A 13,554-nucleotide genomic window follows, 5' to 3' on the forward strand; every position below is an offset into this window, starting at 1 on the left:
GATTTTAAACTTTTTCTTAATATGAGAATTTCAAGCTATCATGCTTTATTTTTATCCCACAGATTTTTACATGCTGTATTTTCATTATCATTCAGTTCAAAGTACTTTCTAATTTCCTGTATGATGACTTCCATGACCTATGGCTTTCTTAGAAGTACACTGTTTAATTTTTAAATATTCGGGAATTTTCCAAATGTTTTTTTGTTACACATTCTGTATTATTTCAATCTTTTGAAATTCACTAAGACTAGTTTATGGCCCAGTATATGATCTGCATAGTACACATCCCATATGCACTGGAAAAGAATGATTGTACATTCTACAGATGTTGGATGTGCTGTTCTATAATTGTCACTTAGATCACATTAGTTCATAGTGTTCAAATTTTCTATAAACTTCTTTTGGTTACTGGTTCTATGAATTACACTGAGATGATATTAAAATATCCAACTGTGATTGTAGAATTCTTTTTCTCCCTTTATTCCCACCAATATTTCACTCATGTATTTTTGCAGCCTGTCATTCGGGGGGTATGCATTTAGGATTACTATATCTTCTTAATGAATTGGTCCTTTTATTATGAAATGATCCTTTTATATCTGTAATATTCTTTACTTTTCTGATATTGACATATTAATATAGTATCTTCTGCTAAGTGTTTACAAGTTATATATTTTTCCATCCTTTACTTTCAACCTCTCTATGTCCCTAGATTGAAAGTGGTTTTCTAGGGTGCCTGGGTGGCCCACTTGGTTGAACTGCTGATTCTTGATCTCAGCTTAGGTCTTAATTTTAAGGTTGTGAGTTCAAGCCCTGTGTTGGGCTCCATGCTGGGCATGGAGACTACTTAAAAAAAAAAAAAAAGAAAGAGAAAAAGAAGAAGAAAGTGGATTTCTCATAAAAAGCATATAATTGGGTCTTACTTTTATATCCCTCTAATATCTCTTGTAGTTGGAGTATTTAGTATTAGTCCATGTACATTTGACAAATGCATTGATATGGTGGATTTAGTTCTATCATCTTACTATTTTTTGATATTTTCCCTGTGTTTTTTTTTTTGTTTCTCTGTTTTTCTTTTCCTATTATCATTTGAGTAAATAATTTTTAGTATTCCATTCTATCTCTTCCATTGGCTTTAAAAAAAAGATTTATTTATTTATTTTAGAAAGAGAAAGCATGAGTGAGAGGGGAAGAGGGAGAGGAAGAGAGATTCTCAAGCAGACTCCATGCTGAGCTGACATAGGGTTGGATCTTACGACCCTGAGATCACAACCTGAGCTGAAACCAAGAGTCAGACATTTAACCAACTATTCCACCAAGGTGCCCCCTTCCATTGGCTTTTAAGCCATACTTCTTTGCATTACTTCTTGGTGGTTCTCATAGAATTATAATATACATACTTGATTTATCACAGTGTACCTTGAATTAATGTTACACAACTTCACATAAAACTTATAATAGTAAAATTCCATTTACTCTTCCCCCTTTTATGCAATTGTTGTCATATATTTACCTTTTACATAATACATTGTTATTGTCTTTATGCTAAAGAATTATATTTTAAGAAAATAATCTTTCTTTTTTCCCATATATTTACCATTTAATCACTCTTTATTTCCCCTTACAGATTCAAATTTCCATGCAATACCATTTATCTGATAATACCCTTATTTTTTGCCTTCATTTTTTCTTATTTATTTCACTTTCATTTTTGGAAGATTTTTATATTAGATATGGAATCCTAAGTTGATGGATTTTAATATGTCATGCCATTCTCTTCTTGACTATTTTTTATGAGAAGTCAGCTGTTATTCTTATCATTTTCCTTTATGCTGCCTCTCTAGAGTTTTTATCTAGCTGTCTTTAAGACTTTTTACTTATCTATTGCTTTCATCATTTTGATCATGTGTGATTTTATTTGTATTTATCTCCCTTGGGGTTTGCTCTCCTTTTTGGATCTGTAAATTGCTGTCTTTGATCAAATTGGGAGATTTTGGTCAATATTTGTTCAAATATTTTTCGTGCCCTATCTATGCTCTTAGGCTCTTGGTTTTATTATCTCCCCTCAAGCCCCTATCTTGCCATCCCAGGGCTCCAAGTACATGTATTCTAAACTCCTTCAAATACCTCTCAAAGGTTATTGAGATCTTATTCTTTTATTTTCATTTTTCCTCTCTTTCTGTTTCAGTTCAGATAATTTCCATTGGCCTGTCTTGAAGCTCACTCATCCTTTTTTCTATTCTGTCTAATCTGTTCTTAATCTCATCTGATAGGCGGACCTGGTACCTCTTTTGTGAAGCGGCAGCTGAGGAGACTCCGGCACTCGCCATGGCCGTCGAAAAGCCCAAGGAAGGAGTGAAGACTGAGAACAATGATCATATTAATTTGAAGGTGGCGGGGCAGGATGGTTCTGTGGTGCAGTTTAAGATTAAGAGGCATACACCACTTAGTAAACTAATGAAAGCCTATTGTGAATGACAGGGTTTGTCAATGAGGCGGATCAGATTCTGATTTGATGGGCAGCCAATCAATGAAACAGACACACCTGCACAGTTGGAAATGGAGGATAAAGATACAATTGATGTGTTCCAGCAGCAGACAGAATGTGTCTACTAAAAAGGGAACCTGCTACTTTACTCTAGAACTCTGTTCCTCCAGACCAAGAAGACATTCTCAAATAGAAAGCCGTAATTTGGTTCCACCACATCCTGACTACTACAGTATAGTTTTCTCTATTCTTTCATTTTCCCCTTCCCCATTCCTTTATTGTACATAAAGTAACTGTGTATGTGCACAAGCATATTGCATTTTTTTAACTAAATGGCCAATGGTATGTTTTGATTGACATCAAATGGAGATGGGATGGGGGAAAATACTGCTTCTGTGAAAATACCCCCTCTCTCCATTAGTGGCATGTTCAGTCAGCTCTTATCTTTATATTCCAGTAAGTTATTTTGCTCTCACTGTTTAACAAAAAAAGAAAAAAAAGAACAACATAAAAATCCTTGCATACCTTGTTCGATTGGAGAATTTTAATGTTTTTCATTTATCATTGTAAAACCAAGGACAATTTTATAACTTTTTTGTACGTAGCTGTTACATGTAGGGCAATCTGTCTTTGTAGGGATAAATTACTCTAAAAGAAATGAATCCTAGATAGTTTTCCCTTCAAGTCAAGCATCTTGTTGTTTAAATAAACTTCTTGTTTAAAAAAAAAAAAATCTCATCTGATAGATTCTTAGATATTTTAATTTTTAGTGTTAACATTTCCATTTAGTTCTGTTTTTATTGTTTTATATTTCAAATATCTTTTGAAATTCCCCTTCTCATCACCATTATATAACCTTTTACTGTAGACTCTAACATACTCATCACAATTATTTTGAGATTTTATTTGCTAAAGCTAATACTTAGAGCAACGCAAGGTCTGCTTCTATTGACTGGTTTTTCTCTCGACTATTTGCCCCATTTTCCTGTTTTTTCTCATGTCTAATAAATATTTTATTATATCCTGGACCTTATGGATGATGTGCTATGGAGACTCTGGATACTGTTACCTTCCTTAGACAAATATTGATTTTTGTTCCAGCAAGCATTTAAACTACTGGCAGATAACCAGTAGTTTTTTGGAGGCTTTATTTTAAGCGTTATTAGGGTAGGTCTTTTCAGTTTTTCCTTTTTCCTCAGGGGCATCCCTTACTCATTTTGTACATGGTTCTTACACCTAGAGTTTGACCCTTCTGACATTTTATTTTATTTATTTTTAAAAGATTTTATTTATTTATTCATGAGAGACACAGAGAGAGAGGCAGAGACATAGGGAGAGGGAGAAGCAGGCTCCTTGAGGGGAGCCCGACGTGTGACTCAATTCCGGGACTCTAGGATCATGCCCTGAGCTGAAGGCAGACATTCAACTGCTGAGCCACAAGGCACCCCTCTTCTGACATTTTAATAGAAAAGCTGAAGTGTACAGCAAGCTCTATTAACTTGTCAGAACTTGTACTCTAAATTGTATATTCATAACCCTGGGGAGTTGGAATAATATCTGCTTAATAAGATCCCTAGAACTTTCTTCTGGGTACCTTGGAGTCTTGCTCTGTGTCTTCATAGTGTCTTCTCAATTCTCAAGGATTGAGAGCCGACTGAATGCAGATTTAGAGGTTTGCTCTCACATAACTCCCTCTTTTTCTGGATATACTCCTTCAACTTTCAGCCATTCTAGCACCCCTGAGCTCTAATCTCTGCTTGGCCCATTTGGAATTCTATATGAAATCGTATACATTAAGTAGACTGGGGAGTGCTCTCAAGGGAAAAAAAAAACATAAATAGGGATCTCACCTAGGATGTTTCCCGTTTTTTATGGGTAGTAGTCCCTCTGGATTCTGCCTGCTTTTGGTCACTCTACAGTGCCTTCAAACAATCATTTTTTATGTCTTCCAAGAATTTTTAATTGTTGTCTCTGGGAAAATTAGTCTGATATAAGGTTCTCTGCCATTATTTGAAGCCATAATCTCTTGAAATATTTTTAGTGTTCAAATTGATCAACATCTTAGTCAGTTGTCCATATAGCTCACCATTTGAAACCCAGCCTTCCAGATATCTGTCATTTATTTGGTAAGCATCCTAATATCCTTCTAGGTATAACCATTTTGGTTTGAATTAGCCTAAATAAGTTCTGTTTTTTACAATCAAGGGCTGGAACCAATTCCTAGAGTTTACACTGACTGCACATTGCTCAAATCTTGCCTATGAGTTGCTTCAAAGACCTCTACACAACCACTGAGTATTCATGGCTCTCTGAAAATGACATCCTAGATCACTGCCAACTTTAATTTTTATCAATTTTTCACTTTTTTAGTTAATAGTTTGACTTAAAATATTTTATTTTTATAATAATTATATTTATGAATATTACTAAATTTACTTTTTCCCAATACCATGAAATCATTCTATACTATGATTTGGACACTGCTTCACTAGCCCCTTCAACCTGCACCCTATTGGTTGGAATTCCTCTCCTTTACATGAGTTATAAGAGTCTATAACATCCTCACCAAACCATCTGCTTTGCTCTCCACTCATGAATACACATGCACACGTGCCCACACAGAGACACATACGTCAGATGTGTATGTTAAGGCAGATGTTCCAAACTTTTATACCCTTTACTCCCAGTGACAGGCAGAGAATAATTCCAGACAATTAGTAGAAGAGAAAAAGAGATGTATATTTGGAACATGGTGTATGACACCAAAGGCAGAAGTCAGGGAGAGAGAACATTGTGAGTGCACAGAAACTGATCTAGGGAATTTCAAGAAGTTCTCATGAGCTCATTTGGTTGTGCACTGTCCACTCATTTTCAGAACTCCAAAGTGCTGTACTTGTTAATGAGTATGTTAATGACCCTTCAATTTACTCAGTAAAGGCCAATTTATGGAACATTCATGCTCCATTACGCAGGATTTCCTCTGTATCTCTGAAGTGAATCTCTCCTGATAGAGACCCAGAATGAGAATGGGTTTTTCTTTTAAAAATTTTAAATTTTTCTTTTAAAAATTGGGTTCCTGGATCACTCTTCCTGCTAAAGTCAAGAGATGAAGAAAAGAATAGATTTTGGTAGTAACTTCTTATTTTTTTTGTGGCCTTGGGCAAGTCCATTATGAATAATAATAACTAGACATATACAGAACATTAAGAGCTATGTGTTATTCAAATACTTTAAAAGCCTTATTTCACTTAATCCTTATAACTAATGAGGTAGTTATCATTACTAGTCCTATTTCACAGATGAGAAAACAATACCATAATAACATGTTGTCTGAGCCCTGCCATAGTGGACAGTTTTTCTTCATGGTGTTTGATCCCTGGTTTCATAAATGCTGTGCATCAGATGAAAGAAGCAGCAGGACTGCAGCTATGACAGTTTCATCATATGGTTGGACATACCTCATGGTTGTGCTGATAGAATCAGCTTTGTGGCTTTCAAGCTTGGGTCCTGGACCTTGAAAAATTCTGTAAGTCCATTAGTATACTGCACTTGTTTTTCACTGCTATATAATACATTGCCACAAACTTAGTGGCTTAAAACAGCCATTAATATTAAAACATTAATTATCTCATAATTTCCATAAATCAAGAGTCCTCCACATTTTACCTAGGTCCTCCGCTCAGGACTTAATGGAGATCAAGGTGCCAGCCAACTGTGTCCTCTTCAGGAGGCTTGACTTTGGAAGATTAACTTCCAAGCTCTCTCAGGTTATTGGCAGAATTAATTTCCTCATGGCCATGTGATAAGGTTTCTGTTTTCTTAACAGTCAGCTGAGGACACAACCGGCTCCTAGAGGCTGTGTTTGGGTCCTTGCCATGTGGCCTTCTCTATAATAGGCAGTTTGCTTCTTCAAGGCTGACAGGAGGGCATCTGCTAACTTTTCTCGTATCTTTTAAGAGGTTGAAGAATTGAGTGAACTATTTTGGTTTTGTTTTGGTTGAAATAAAAATTTTTAAAAACTCAATGGATGGCCTACAGAAGAATTGGAAGACAGTAATATAAGATTCAATTCTCATCAAGTTGATCTATAGTTAATACAATTCCATTCAAAATCCTAGCAGGAATTTTTATAGATATATAGATGACTTAATTCTAAGGTTTATATGGGAGGCAAAGGAATTAGAATAGCCAAAACAATTTTGGAAAAGAAGAATAAAGTTGTAGGAATCACACTATCCAATTTCAAGGTCTAATGTAAAGCTTTGGTAATCAAGGCAGTGTAGTAATGGTAAAAGGCAGAGAGGTCGGTAGAACAGAACAGGGAGATGAGAAATCAGCACACACATAGGGACAACTGATTTTTAACAAGGGTGCAAAACCAATTCAATAAAGAATCTCATTCAATAAATTTTGTTAGAACAACTGGACATTCATGCTAACCTCATTCTAAACTTCACAACATAAGAAAAAAATTTTGAATGGATCAGAGATCTCAATGTAAAACTTAATTCTATAAAGCTTTTAGAGGAAAATGTCAGAGAAAACCCGAGTTAGAAAAAGCTTTCTTAGATCTGACACCAAAAGCATGATCCATAAAGAGCAATTTACTTCATCTAAATTACAAACTTTTGCTCTGTGAAAGGTATTGTTGGGAGAGTGAAAATACAAGCTACAGACTGGGAAAAAAATATGTGAAATCATATATCTGACAAAAATATGTGAAATCATATATTCTTTCCAGAATATAGATATCTTTAAAAACTCAACAGTAAGAAACCAGACAACTCAGTTTTAAAATGGACAAAGCAAAAATAAATAAGTAAAAAATAAAATGGACAAAACACCTGGACAAAGAAAATATACAGATGGCAGATAAGCACACAAAAAGATGTTATCTCATTGGCCATTAAGGAAACACAAATTAAAACACACCTATTAGAAAGGCTATTGTAAAATTTTTAAAAATCTGACAGTATCAAGCATTTTCAAGAGTGGAGAGAAAGTGAAATTTTCATACGTTGTGGGCAGAAATGCAAAATAATGTATTCACTCCAGAAAACACTTTGGCCGTTTCTTACAACCTACACCTACCATGTGACCCAACAATCCCACTTCTCAGGCATTTACCCTAAAGAAATGAAAATGTACATTCACACAGAAACCCTCATGTGAATGATTAGAGGAGCTCTAGTCATAATTGCTAAAATCTAGAAAGAACCAGAATGTCCTTCAGAGGTAAGTGGGTGAACAAACTGTGGTACATCCACCCAATGGAAAATCCATCTTTAAAAAGGAATGGACTATTGATACATACCAACAATGTGGGTAAATCTCAAGAACATTAAGATAAAGAAGCCAGTCTCCAAAAACTACATACTATGATTCCACTTATATGACATCACCAAATGACAAAACTACTATGATGGAGAGCCGATCGATGGTTTCCAAGAGTTGGGCATGGGGGAAGGGTAAGACTATACAGATTACTACAAAGATTTTGGGAGTAAAAAAAAAAAAAAAAACAAAGATTTTGGGAGTGATGGAATTATTCTGTAACTTGATTGTGGTGGTATTTACCTGAATCTATATGCATGTTAAAACTCACAGAATTATTTGCCCCAAAAAAGTCAATTTTTACTATATGTTAATTTTAAAATTAAAAAATATATATTTATGAGGAACATGTGTGAGAATGGAATTTCATGGACCTGGAACAGAGAAAGAGAAACGTAATTTTAGATTAGGTTAAATTTCCAATGTGTGAACACCTACCAGAGATTCTGGATGCAAAATATTGACTCAAGCAACTGGGAAAGATTCCATTTATTTGCTTGGTTGATGGACTAAAACTAGAGTCAACAGTAGCCTATATGAATTTGAAATGCCAGGAAGAACTTGATATAATATAGAGGAAAGAACCAAAAAAACTAAGCAGATAAGAATATAAGAGCAGATTTATCATACGTTCACAATTTCTATCCCAAAAATAATCTACAAGAGGGTTCAGAAAGCAATCTCTTCACCATGATATTGAAAAATACATTGTTGATGAAGAGCACCAACATCCTTTAAAATCACATTAGTTAGTAGCTATCCACTGTAGGTAAAATATAAAAGTAGGAAATGCTGCCATTATAATGAGTTCCTTGATTTAAGTGACAGGGTGGACACTTAGAATGACAAATATCTAGCAGATGTACTCAACTACCAGAGAAAAAACATAGATGTAGTTACCAAAATAGGCAGCAGAGCCAAAATAACAAACAGAATGGTGTTACCTATAGGGATGTTTGGAGGTAATCAGGTTTCAATGGCTGAAATAAATGGGCTATTCCTATTTAATATGCATGACCAAAAAAAAAAAAACCCAAACCTCCCCAAAAAAAAAAACAAAAAACAACAACAACAAAAGCCCTAGGCTTAGTAAGCAGCAAAGATTGATCTGATTTGAGCCACAGTTACTGGGACTCACTACCTCAGTACTATAGAGACTCACCCAATTCCCAGGCCCAAGTCAGTTCAAGGAGCCAGAGCTTTCTGATTGAAAAGGAGATTGGGTATCCTTAAAAATGAGTTATGTAGTAACATCTCAAGCGTGTACCATCAAACTTTCACCAGACTGTTACCAAAGGGACATAAAATACATTTCAGGGTAACTGTACACTGGAGAGAAAAAAGAAACTCCTTGGACTTTGGAGGATTATTTGATATACCTCTGAGCCAATACTGATCTCCAGCAACACAAAATATCGCATGGACCACTGCTAAGGTAGAGGCTTGTGGAAGTAAGGGTGACTGGATTTGGAAGTGAGTTCTACCTCGGCTACTTCACCAGTTCATGACCATGTAGTTGAAACAGATAATATTTACCCAGAAGGCTGCCTGATATGTGTGGGATACAAAGCAAGGGAAGGCTTTTTATGAAGCACAAAATTGCCACTAGGCCTGAATGACTTGGTAGATCTGTGGCCGCCTGAGAGCCATGTGGAGCCTGTGGCCAGCGCCAAGAAGAGAACCACAGTTGAGGCATCTGGAGTCTTGAAACAAAGCCATTCCCTTTCAGTGGGCAAATTAACAGATCACGGCTTGGGCTACACAGCTTCCATGAGTTCTTGCCAGCCTTTCTGTTCACATAGGCGAGTTATAGGTGTCTGCTCAGATGGCACTATTGACTTGGTTCTATAGATGAACAAAGTGCTGGTCGAGACACTGCTTGGGCTCTTCAGGGAGGAGCCTAGTCTGCTTAGATCCCAGTGCAAGTTGTCAGCATGCCCCCCCTCACCCCCGACTTCTCCAGCACAGTCCGATTCCCAAAGCGAGCCCCGAGGTTCCTCTCCCATTTCTGTGGGGCATTCCTGGAGCAGAGACTTCCAACAAGCAACCCACTATGCTGGAGAAGCTGGGTGTCCCCCCAGGGGCTTTCTTTTCCCACTGGAAGGACCCTGGGCTCCAGGGGACCTCTGTGGGGTACTGAGCTGGTCCCTGCAGCTGCTCCTCTTCCCCTCCTGCAATCTGGCTTGGTCTCTGTGATGCAGAGACCCGTGTTCTAGGATTCTCTCAGGGGCATCTTGCCCACAAAGAGTTGTTAGTTCTTCTTGTGAAGAAACGGAAGTCAAGACCTGTGATACCATCTTGTTGACATCACCTCAATAGTCCACAGCTTTCTGTTGGCAGAGGCAGAATGTCCAACCATGAGAAAATTGGAGGCCTTGCAATTAAGCTGCCCATTGTGAACCAGAGATTGCCAACCAGCAATGGGGTGTATCCAAAAATGCTTCATGATCAGATGGAAGTGGTATGCAATGTATAAACCCAGATGATTTTAAAGATACAAGAAATTTGCACAATTCCCAGGGTGCCTACCCTCTCCACATTTCCATCCTTTCTTCAACACATGTGATAGCCTTAACAGGTGTTCCAAATGACCAGTTGAATGGAAAAGTAAAAACTAAAGCCTGATATTAGGTAGCTCTGTACACTATGTGGGCATCAGATGAAAATGGACTATAACCACACATAGAAAGAGTCCTATAGAACAGTGAGGAAAAGAAATCTCTCCTAGTGGACAGACTTTTAAGGGCACATCTCAGGCTCTGCTGTATAAGAAAAGAAAGATGTCCTAGGGTCTTCAAGGTTTCATAGGCAGCAGCAAATGGTTTGAGCAGACTTGGAGATAACAATTATTGAGGGGTTGGTGACAATGAGTACTGGAGAAGAGGCATGTGGATGGACCTCGCAGAAGAGACAAAGTGTTAGAATTATTTTGTGGTTCCTACTGAGGAGGAAGTTCACAATATAAGTATGGATAAGACAAGCTGTTCTATGAATGTCAAGGCCTCTTTCTTCGGCCACTCTTGATTGCCCAACAGCTCATAGAAAACATGGCCATGATGACAGAGATGGATATTATGCATGAGCTCAATGACAAAGACTTCCACTGATGGGGAAAGTGACACTGGTAAGAAGCACACAACTTGCCAGTGGTAATAACTATGTAGGGTCTCAGGACAAGTCACACACCTTGGCAAACAGTCAGCCACCTTTGGGCAGACTGATTGCATTGCAATCCCTTCTCCACAGAGGAGACAGTAATATATTCTTACTGGAACAGACACTTATTCTAGGTATGGATCTGTTTGGGCAGAATTGTATCTCTCCAAAATTCCTATTTTGAAGCTGTAACACTCAGTACCTCGGATTGCGACTCTGTTTGGAGCTTGGTCTTTTTAAAGGTGATGAAATTAAAACCAGGCTGTGAGAGTGGTCCTCAATGTGATCTAACTGCTATCCTTATAAGGAGGGAATTTGAACACATGAGGAGACCCCAGAGATACATGAGCATAGAGAAAAGACCATGTGAGGACACATCGAGAAGATGGCCATTTGCAAGCCATGGAGAGAGGCCTCAGGAGAAACTGAACTGGCTGACACTTTGATCTTGGACAACCAGCCTCTAGAACTGTGAGAAAATACATTTCCATTGTTTAAGCCACCCAGTCTGTGGTATGTTCTTATGGCAGCCCTAGCAGACTAATACATCTTCCTTGCCTACCATGCTTCTGAAAATCACATAATTTGTGGAATTACTGGACACCTTATTCAAAATCTGGACATCTTTTAAACACTGGACCCCACCAGGGAATTCACATACAGTGAGTTAATTGCAGTGATAGGGCTCATGTGTATAACATTCACTGCTTCGTCCATGTATTCCATCATCTAAAAGCAACTGGCCTTATAGAGTGGAGAACTACCTGTTGAAGTGATGGCACCAGCAGACATCTGGTAAGGCTCAGGTGTTGCCCTACAAAATGTAGTCTACTCTTTAAGTTAATGAGCACTATCTCTCCCCAAGAAACAGAAAGTAAAAGGAGGAGTAGCTCCCTTCAATATGATGCCTGATGAACCATTCACTAAATTTTTGCTTTCTGTGACTTTAGGCTCTGTTGACTTAAAGGTCTTTGAACCAATGGGAGGGATATTTTGACCAGGAGACACAATAATAGATGCACTGAATTAGAACCAGAGACTTCTACCCAGACATTTGAGACTTGTCATGCCCTGTTGGACAAAATGACTGATCCAGATTATCAAAGTAGATTGCTGCCATGCATGTAGACAGAAAGGACTATTTCTGTAAACCATAAGGGAATCCCTGGGGATTGCCATGTCCAGTGATAAAAGTTAATAGAAGGTAAATTCTAACCCCATACAGGCAAAGCCGGTAAGCATTCAGATTCCCCAAGAATGAAGACTGAGTCACCACACCAGATAAAGAATCATAGCCAATGGACTCTTTTGCTGAGGACAAAGTGAACATGAATGGGTAGCAGAGAAAGGACATAATGAAGACCAGCTGCTGCCTTGTAGCCAGTTGCATAAATAAGTTCTGCAGTAGCACCACATTTGCTTCTCTGTCCCCTGTGTCGTGTACATATCTATGCATATTCAATAAATTTCCTTTTTTCTTCCTTCTCCCTTTGCTCTACCATTTATCATAGTCCATGTGTGTTTACAGTTTAGTCCATAGGCTAAACTGTGGACTGAAAACAGATTATCAATATGGTATTATGGCAGGCAGAACTATAGGAGAAATGGCTATGATCCAGGAAACCAGAACTTACACCTGGCAGCAGCAACTCATGAAATTTTGAGTCCTTCCTTTGGGCAAGTATATTATCATTGTACAAGTGATAGTTATTTGATATTAGGCAAGCACAGGTTACTGTTACTATTATGATTGGAAATATAAGTATGGAAACAGGGCCTATATTGATGCTAGGTGGTGAAGGAGTAGATTGTAGCAAAATCTGTTAACTTTTAAACATTTCCACATTGCAAATCCTGTCTTTCTAAAATATAGTAAAAACAAACAAACAAACAAACAAAAAACCTGCATGTCCCAGCCTCCCTTTTAAGTATGGCGTAGACAAAAGACTAGCTTCCTGCCAAAGTTCCCTCGGAAAGCAGAGGGACAATAGTGAAGTTATAGCAAGTACGAGGTCTTAGGCAGATTTGCAGGAGCTGTAACAGAAAAAGGTGCAGTGGAGGTTCAATCTGTGCTTTTGTAGGGGTTGAGCAAAATAAAATAATGTCATCAAGATTTCACTATACCCATCTCCATGTGCCAGCACTGGTTTCCTCTACACTAGACTTCCTTGGATTGGGTATTCTCATGCAGGTTCTTCCCAGCCCCCATCCTCCGTCCCCTCAAAGTGGCTTCTGGCTCTTCCAATCCAGTAGGAAGACAGTTTCTCTTTCCAAAAAAAGAGTCCCTGGGTTGAATCTCATTGATCCAATTTGGGTCACATTGACGAACCAACTGCAACAGCCAAGGGGATAGACTATGCCAGGGCTGGGTAATGTGCCTACTCTGAACAGTGAGAACAGGATGAAGTCTGAAGGGGAGAATAAATTTCTCCCGTATATTTCCTCCCTTGTATTTTATCACCCAAAAGCAAATGGCTATAGGACAAAGCAACCGCCTATTGAAGTTGTGTCACCAGCGGTGAGATTGAGGTATTGTCCCACAAAATGTGGCATATGCTTTAAGTTCACAATGACTA

General features: G+C 37.9%; 1 pseudogene; it reads left to right on the top strand.

The window, feature by feature from the left end:
- The first annotated feature begins 2,267 nt into the window (after nt 1-2,267).
- On the top strand, nt 2,268-2,800 carry LOC100682585 (annotated as a pseudogene).
- Nucleotides 2,801-13,554: the final 10,754 nt, after the last annotated feature.

Source organism: Canis lupus, chromosome 3 (assembly GCF_011100685.1).
Source record: "Canis lupus familiaris isolate Mischka breed German Shepherd chromosome 3, alternate assembly UU_Cfam_GSD_1.0, whole genome shotgun sequence".
Taxonomy (NCBI): domain Eukaryota; kingdom Metazoa; phylum Chordata; class Mammalia; order Carnivora; family Canidae; genus Canis; species Canis lupus.